This window comes from Micropterus dolomieu, linkage group LG04, assembly GCF_021292245.1.
Source record: "Micropterus dolomieu isolate WLL.071019.BEF.003 ecotype Adirondacks linkage group LG04, ASM2129224v1, whole genome shotgun sequence".
Lineage (NCBI taxonomy): Eukaryota > Metazoa > Chordata > Actinopteri > Centrarchiformes > Centrarchidae > Micropterus > Micropterus dolomieu.
Window position 1 is genome coordinate 1,263,427 of NC_060153.1, and position 8,607 is coordinate 1,272,033.

Consider the following 8,607-nt stretch of genomic DNA (forward strand, 5'->3'; position numbering starts at 1 on the left):
AATAGAATCTAGTAGAGAAATCCTTTTAAAACAAAGTACACAACAATATATGTGACAGTCGGGGGGTACACCTGCAAAGTTGTGAGCTGCAACTGTAAAGTTAGAAGTTTAGAACATTTTATGTTAAAATGTTTTAAGGAGCACTGTCCACACCAAACCACATTTGTAAACAATTTAAGTCAGGTACTTTGCACAGCCTGATAAAATGGACCATTAAAAAGTAATTTGTGTTTCTGTTTGATGTTGATTATTTCACTAGGATAACCACACATTAAACATGATACTATGGCACACTTCAGGGTAAACTACTGATATTTATAGTATATGAAATACCTTTACAAACTAATTTAGGAAAATATGAGGATAGAGCATTAAGGGGAAAACAAGAATAGTAAAGGTATTCTGAAACTACAATTAGCTAAAGCAACTGATTAACATGCTATTCCTATAGACAATTAGATTTTTCATGTCAGAGGTGAGCTCTGTTGAGAGTGTGGAGTGTATCTGCAGTGCCTGCAAATTGAGTTTCTTTTGGCTGTAAATACATGTCACTTCATTGTTCTATTGCTATGTTATTCAGTTAGGCTAACTGATCATATTGATCATCAATAGACACTTAAGTCCTTGAGGTCTTGATTTAACAGATTAAACTGTAAATACACACATGAATTGAGAATAAATTCTGCACACAAAAACTGGATTCAGAAACAAAATGACAGAGCCAAGATGCAAATCTGTTGCAAAGAGGTATTCTATTGCTGATGGATTTGTTAACAATGTCCAATATGAGAATATCCACCCTGACTGTCCTGCAATCACAGTATATTACATCACGTTATCAAGGTCAAACTTTGAGATTTGGAGATTTATTCGTCCTTTCTACAGATTTATTGTATGTTAATGCTGAACAAATGCAGATTTCAAGAGATCACTGATGAGAACTGAACAAGACATGACACTCCTGTGGTGTTTGGATGTTGGTCATCATCTTCTTAATCTCCATCATCATTAAAACTATTTGTAGTATTTAATTCCCTTTGGCTTAGCGCATCAGTTGGCCCAGCAGCCCAATCATTGCTGCTGCTGTTGCCTAAGAAGCAAATGTTTGCTTCACTAGAGCTTGTTTAGCTTTGAAGCGGTGGGAATAGTGCCATAAGCAAACACTAACAGCAGTTAATTCTAAGATGAAAATTTATATTTTTGTCAATACTTTTCTGTGTAACCTGGGTCTTTTTGGTTCATTTATTCCCTTCCCTTACAGCAATGGCCACAAAAATAGTCTGTAATCAAGTTAATAAGATACAATTATTTCTGTCTATTCAACGATTCCTGTTCTTCTCTTTTTGGGCCCTCTTTCTGCTGGCAGTTATGGTCCTCTGCCTAATGGCAAAACCACCCCTGAAAATTACTCTGAAAATTACTGTAGTTAAGCTTTTATTTGACAGACCTAACATCCACTCTGAGGCCTTCAGTCCCTCGTTGTTACTTAAAGCAGCAGTAGGCAAGAATTGAATATACACAATGCAAAACCTTCTACATCTCTCCGCTAAGCCCCTCCCACCAGAGCCACAAATTCGTATGGCAGCAGAAGAAGCTGGCTGTCCTGCAAAAAACTCATTCCTCGTACAAATCATGGTGCTATGAGAGGCAACAATCACCCCAGTGTGGTTAATTATACATTGAGGGTGGCTGTGGCTCAGGAAGTAGAGCAGGTTGCCTGTTTTGGAAGGTCGGTGGTTCAATTCCCGGCTCCTCCAGGCTCCATGTCGAAGTATCCTTGGGCAAGATCCTGAACCCCGAATTGCCCCTGGTGGCTGCTCCACCAGTGTATGAATGTGTGTGAGTGTTAGTTTCTGTTTGAGCACTTAGGCTCAGTGACTGAATGTGCGTGAATGGTGAATGCAGGTGTAGTGTAAAAGCGGTTTGACTGGTCAAAAAGTAGCTATACAAACACGGAGCATTTACATTGTTTTTGACAAAGGAGGCATGGGCAGTTTTTTATTTCTGGTGGGTTTTTTATTTTTGGTGGGTTTCTTCTCACCCATTGTGTTTGCAAAACTCCTCCTGAGGCTGTGCTCTGACTGAGCTTGACTGAGAAAGAGCATTGCGGGGAGGCAGGCTGCGCAGCATGTGCATAAGCAGTGACTGACACTGCGTTAAGGACTGCGTTAAGGACTCCATCTGGTTCTGATTGAGGAGCCAGAGGAACTTGATTTTCTCACAGATTATCTGTCTGGATATAGTGACATTTTCAGCAAAGTTGTATTACTCTCTGAACCAGTTGGTATGGATACTCAGTACTGTTATCAACATATGTTCATGTGCCTCAAAAGCAATAGACTTTAAAAGCTTCAACTTTAAAAGGGCAGTAAGATTTTCATACTGGCACATTCCTATATCTGAGCTTTATCTCCCTATGAGCCCGGACACACACTGAGATCCTCTGGTAAGGTGTTGCTAGCTATTCCACGGTCTACACTAAAAACCAAAGGAGACATGGCCTTTGTTGTCAGGGCCCCTACACTCTGAAGAAATCTACCAGAGGAGATCAGGCTCGCAGAGTCTGTTCCTGGTTTTATCTCAATTCTTAAGACGCACTTCTGCAAAACAGCTTTCACTGAATGATGCGTAAATTATTTTTCATTATTTGTATATTGACTTGTCTATGCTTTATTTATTGACTAAACCACTGTGCATGATACCAATTTTTAAGCGACTTGTCTATGTTTTACATTGATTGCTGTATTAAAAAGTGCTATACAATTAAAGCTTTTATTATTATTAATGCCTAGGTTGGCAAATGTGTTGATATGTGCCAATAAACTAACAGTCAATTCACCAGGTGCTGACTGTTTTGTTTTTAAAAAAATCAATTTTCTCTGTTTGGGGAATAAAACTGCCAACTTCTTGGCATTTCAACACACTCTGCATCTACTCTCCTGCCTACTTGCATTTTAAGCCGCTCAACAATGAAGGACAGTGAGTTATGAGCAAACACAGGCAGTCGAAACATATTATACTCCACAGCCAGTAAAGCTAATGACACATCTGGGGATTGTGCCAGAGATCTGTCTATTGTTGTATTTCTGATATTGTTTGCCAATAGAGGGTTGGTAGAGGGGGGATGGACTACTCATTGCACATTTATATGGTGATTTAAAGGTATAGTAAGTGACGTGTAATCCAAGACACCTTTTGTGAAATACAGCAAATACTTCCTCACGGTTTACTAGCTCTCCGTTTTGTGTGTGCTCTGAAACAAAATCTGGACTTCTTACACAGCCCTGGCTCTGTAAATGGAAATGGGCCTTTGCCACACAACCTTGTCCCAGTTAATCAGCAACAGTTAGTGCTCGTTTAAAGGAGTGATGAGTTCTATACACCGGCACATTTGAATGTCCAGGCACTGTGAAGAAGGAGAGATGGCCGAGAAACAGACCAAGAGTAAAATGCCTGAAGAGTTTAAATAGAAAAGAAAGGTATCTGATCAGGGAATTTTGGGGGGTGGAGCTTCTAAGGGGAGCACAGAAGGGAGGGTGTATCTATTTGGCAGTTGGGTTGAACAATCCTTCTGCAGAATTACTTACTCTCCCTTTAATCATATTTGGTCAACACAAAAGTGACTACAAACGATATCACGATCGCGCATCTAAAAAACACGTATGACATATTATAGGAAGCCCAGCAATTGTGGTCAGTTAAAAGACCTCAATGTGAAACCACTGTAATCTAAACCAGTCGAATAAGGGTTGGATTGGTAGTTGTTAATTTGCATTCAGAAACTTACTGTACTGAACCATAAATCATCCCTTAATCAGTTCTATATACAAAACTAAGATATTCATGCTATGGTATCAAGTAGGCCTATGCAAGATAATGTCACAATGCAAAATCCTCTAGGAATTGAGCTGTTGTTTTTTGAAATGGTAAACAAGAGTACCATTTGACACAGAAGTGGATTATTTAAGCCTTCAAATTTAGACATCTGCAACTTAAATTCATGGTTGAATTTTTCCTGTATGTCCAAATCAGGAACAACAAAAAAAAACATCTACAGGTGATGAACCTACAGTATAGGTCCTTCTTCATCTCACACGCAGAAACACAAGAGAAGCACAGCGAAGGTGGCAGCATGGTTTATCAAAATATGATTGGATTTCACCTTGTCCCCCGCCGCTGCAAACAGAACAAGGAAGGTCAAGCGCCCTTCAAGACGCTAGTGAGCAATCCCACCCAGGAGGCAGAGCGGTCGTTGTGCACCTCGGTCACGTTCCAGCTGTCCGCTCAATGCCCGCTTGTCTCTTTTCACATCAGGTCCTCATGCATATCGGTGATGGACCAGGGAACAGAAAAGGTAGACCACTGAAATATAGCAAGCAGCATGACATGGTAGAACACACCCTGATTGATTTTTATTCTATGCATTCTGCACACATCCTTGTGTCCAGGGCAAACTCACAAGGAGAGCAATAGAAGAATAAGCTACAAGCAACCGGTGGCAAGTGCTGTGAAGGTATGTGTTACAACATCCAGGAAAATAAATAATAAAAGATCTCAGTGCCACTAGAATAATGATATAGAAACTCTACAGTTATAGGCAAAATGTCATTTGAGTTGGTATTTCTGTACAACAACATTTATGGCTGCACTGATCTCATCCACATTTGCCACTTTTTTTCAGGCTCTGCCACAGGTATCTTAGGCTCAGCTGTTTTTCCAACCAATAAAACAGCCATCAGTTAGCACAAATCTAGACCCATTTGAATAACTGAGATTAATGTCATTTTCAGATTCAGGCTAAGCATGCAAAGAAGCACCCATTTTCTCTGGAAAGATCATTAATTAATAGTTGCCTTGCCTTATACATAAAATTACACAGGCATAAACAAGGCTGAAGTGTACACAGGGTCCAGTATTAGCACTCGCCATTCACCAAAAGCAAGTGAAAAACATTAGCATATAAAATAAATGAGGTCAGCCACCATTGGCGGGTTGCTGAAACAGGCCTACCCTTATTGTTGACCATGTAACAGTTTTATTTAGTTAACTTTACACTGGGTTTGAAAATAAACAGGGTTTGTTGACTTTACAGTAGTTTATAAGCTGTCATTAATTGTAGTGCATTGTACATTAGGCTACATGGTTGTGCTCTGTAAGTTAAAAACAGGTTACAGGTTCATTGTTGATTATGCAACGTCACAGTTTTTAACGTTACACTGGGTTTAAGATTCTGGGGAGTGTTTTGACTTACAGTTAAGCCATCATTGTTCATTACATGGTTGTGCTCTGTAAATGAAAAACAGGTTAACAGTATTCCTTATGGCTATGCAGTTTTATAAGCAACCTTCATTGAACGCAGCAGGTGATACAACATTCGTAATAACCACGAGAGACTTGAGACTTGACTTGGACTCTTGACTTGAGACTTGACTTGGACTCCAGCTCAAAGACTTGTGAGTATCTCTGGTAGGTGTGCTAACCTACCTTATTAAAAAACACAGTAACTTTATTACCTGGGTCATCCTATCTTGCATCTGTGTGTCCCCCTCCAGCCAGCAACATCACTGCTCAAGAGGGATGCCCCTTCCTGCAGATCGGTTATAAAGGGCTCCGGTGCACAAACATTGCGTGAAAGTGAGTTTTTTACCCACCAAACAACATGCTCAGTGTCACACTGAGTTACATTTCGTTGATGCTTTTCTGTCAGAATTTGCTGTCCTTTTCTTTATGCAGTCAATCAGTACGTATTAATATTAATGAAGGGTGTTTCACTGACCCTTTTTAGGCAACTATGGGCGTTTGAACTGCCTTAACAAAGGAATCCTATCTTATGCAGTTTTGTGGCCACTTGAAAAATATTTTGGCCAGTAGCTGTTGTTTTTTTCCAGTTTACCAGCCAATGGCCAATGGTATGTACATGTAAACACATGTACTGTACATAGTAAATCTTATGGATGGCATCTGAACAGGGTATTTAGAGATATACATCATTTCCCCTATTTATTTTTTTAATGACAACTGATGGAATATTGTTACTGACATGCATTGACTATGAGGACATATTTATCATTTCATCACGGCGGCTTTAGATAAGCCTAGACTATTGTTGCTTCTGTTTATGTGATGTTTTGTTTTTCTTGTGTTTGTGTCAATATGTTTTGTGCTGTACCACAAATTGCTTGTCTGAGGACATCAAAGTTTAAGTCTAAATTAGTCAGTATCATTATATAATTCATTTTCAAATTTATGTTTCTATATCACACTGACATTTACTAGCTCTTATAGCACTGCTGGTAGTTGCTATTGTGAGGTAAGCATTCATGCTATCATTATTTTCACAATACTATGATAAAACTGTAAACCCCACTACTTTATGGCGATGATTTCATGATCTGAAAAACTGGACATCACACACATGCAGTAGTCATACAGAAAGACCCCCTGAAGAGAAGTCCTCATCAAAGTAAGGACTAGGTCTGGGAAGGTCACTCTTTCACCCTCTGACCATGTGACTGCTGCACTCTGTCAGCAGACCACTTAAAAACACCACCAAGCATCCACTGAATGCAAGAGTTTTACAGGAGTCTTCTGTTGTTGTTAAATGTATTTAGGTATGTTGTTATACTGTGTTGAGATACTAAAATTCTCTATAAAAAAATTAAAATTTAACACCAGCCTGTAACAGAGAGTAGAGCTGCAATGATTAGTCGATCACACACAGTAGGTACAGATAGTAAAGGTGATGTTGCTATAGACTAAATGAAAAATGGTACAGATATTTATAGTAGTGTTAATGATAATAATCGTAATGTTAATGATTATAATAACAATAATAACAATAGGACTAGTAACAATAGTTGTAGCAGAGGGTGTCGAGCAGGAACACGGGGGCAGCAGGTGACCCGCAGCCACAGATCCAGACTCCACAGCTCCAGAGCCAGAAACACCTGTAGGAAGTGATAGGAGGAGAGAGGAGAGGGACGAGAAAGCACAAGACTACCGGAAAGGGGAGAAGTTGTGTTAGTAACATGCAATAATGGGATGAGGTTGCATACAGAGGGAGAGAAAGTAGAGGAGAGAGGAGCTTAGTGCATCATGGGAATTCCCACGGCAGTCTAGGCCTATAGCAGCATAAGTAAGGGATGGTTCAGGACTCACCTGAGCCAGCCCTAACTATAAACTTTATCAAAGAGGAAAGTCTTAAGCCTACTCTTAAATGTGGAGATGGTGTCTGCCTCCTGAACCCAAACTAACCCTGCATTCTGGGAGCGCAGTGCTCTGGTGGCGTAGTAAGCTACTATGAGTTCTTTAAGATAAGATGGTGCCTGACCATTAAGAGCTTTGTAGGTAAGAAGAATGATTTTAAATTCTATTCTGGATTTTACAGGAAGCCAATGCAAAGAAGCTAAAACAGGAGAAATGTGATCTCTTTTCCTGGTTCCTGTCAGAACACGTGCTGCAGCATTCTGGATCAGCTGAAGAGTCTTAATGGACTTTTTCGAGCAGCCTGATAATAGGGAATTGAAGTAATCCAGCCTAGAAGTAACAAATGCATGGACTAGTTTTTCTGCATCATTTTTAGACAGGATGTTCCTGATTTTCGCAATATTACGTAGGTGAAAAAAGGTGGTCCTTGAAATTTGCTTAATGTGAGACTTAAACGACATGTCCTGATCAAAGATAACTCCAAGATTCCTCACGGTGGTGCTGGAGGCCAGGGCGAAGCCATCAAGGGAAACTATATCTTTAGATAATGCGTCACGGAGGTGCTTGGGCCCCAGAACAATAACTTCAGTTTTGAGTTTAACATTAGAAAATTATCATCATCCAGGTTTTAACATCCTCAAGGCACATTTGAAGTTTATCTAACTGATTAGTTTGCCAGATATAACTGAGTATCATCTGCATAACAATGAAAGTTTATGGGATATTTCCTGATAATATTGCCTAACGGAAGCATATATAAAGTGAACAGGATTGGTCCGAGGACAGATCCTTGTGGAACTCCATGACTAACTTTGGCGAGCATGGAGGACTCATCGTTAACATGTACAAACTGAAATCGGTCTGATAAATAGGACTTAAACCAGCTTAGAGCGGTTCCTTTAATTCCAATGAAGTGGTCCAGTCTCTGCAATAGGATCTGATGGTCAATGGTATCGAATGCAGCACTAAGATCTAATAAAACCAGTACAGAGACAAGTCCTTTGTCTGATGCAATAAGGAGGTCATTAGTAATTTTCACCAGTGCTGTCTCTGTGCTATGATGAGCTCTAAATCCTGACTGAAAATCCTCAAATAAACTATTGCTCTGTAGAAAGTCACACAGCTGTTTAGCAACTACTTTCTCCAGGACCTTAGAGAGAAATGGAAGGTTAGATATAGGTCTATAGTTTGCTAAAACATCTGGATCAAGTTTGGGCTTTTTCAGAAGAGGTTTAATTACAGCTACTTTAAAGTACTGTGGTACATAGCCTGTTGATAGAGATAGATTGATCATATCTAGTATAGAAGTGCTGACTAAGGGTAAAACTTCTTTAAGCAGCCTAGTCGGGATGGGGTCTAAGAGGCAGGTTGATGGTTTAGATGAAGAAATTATTGAAGTTA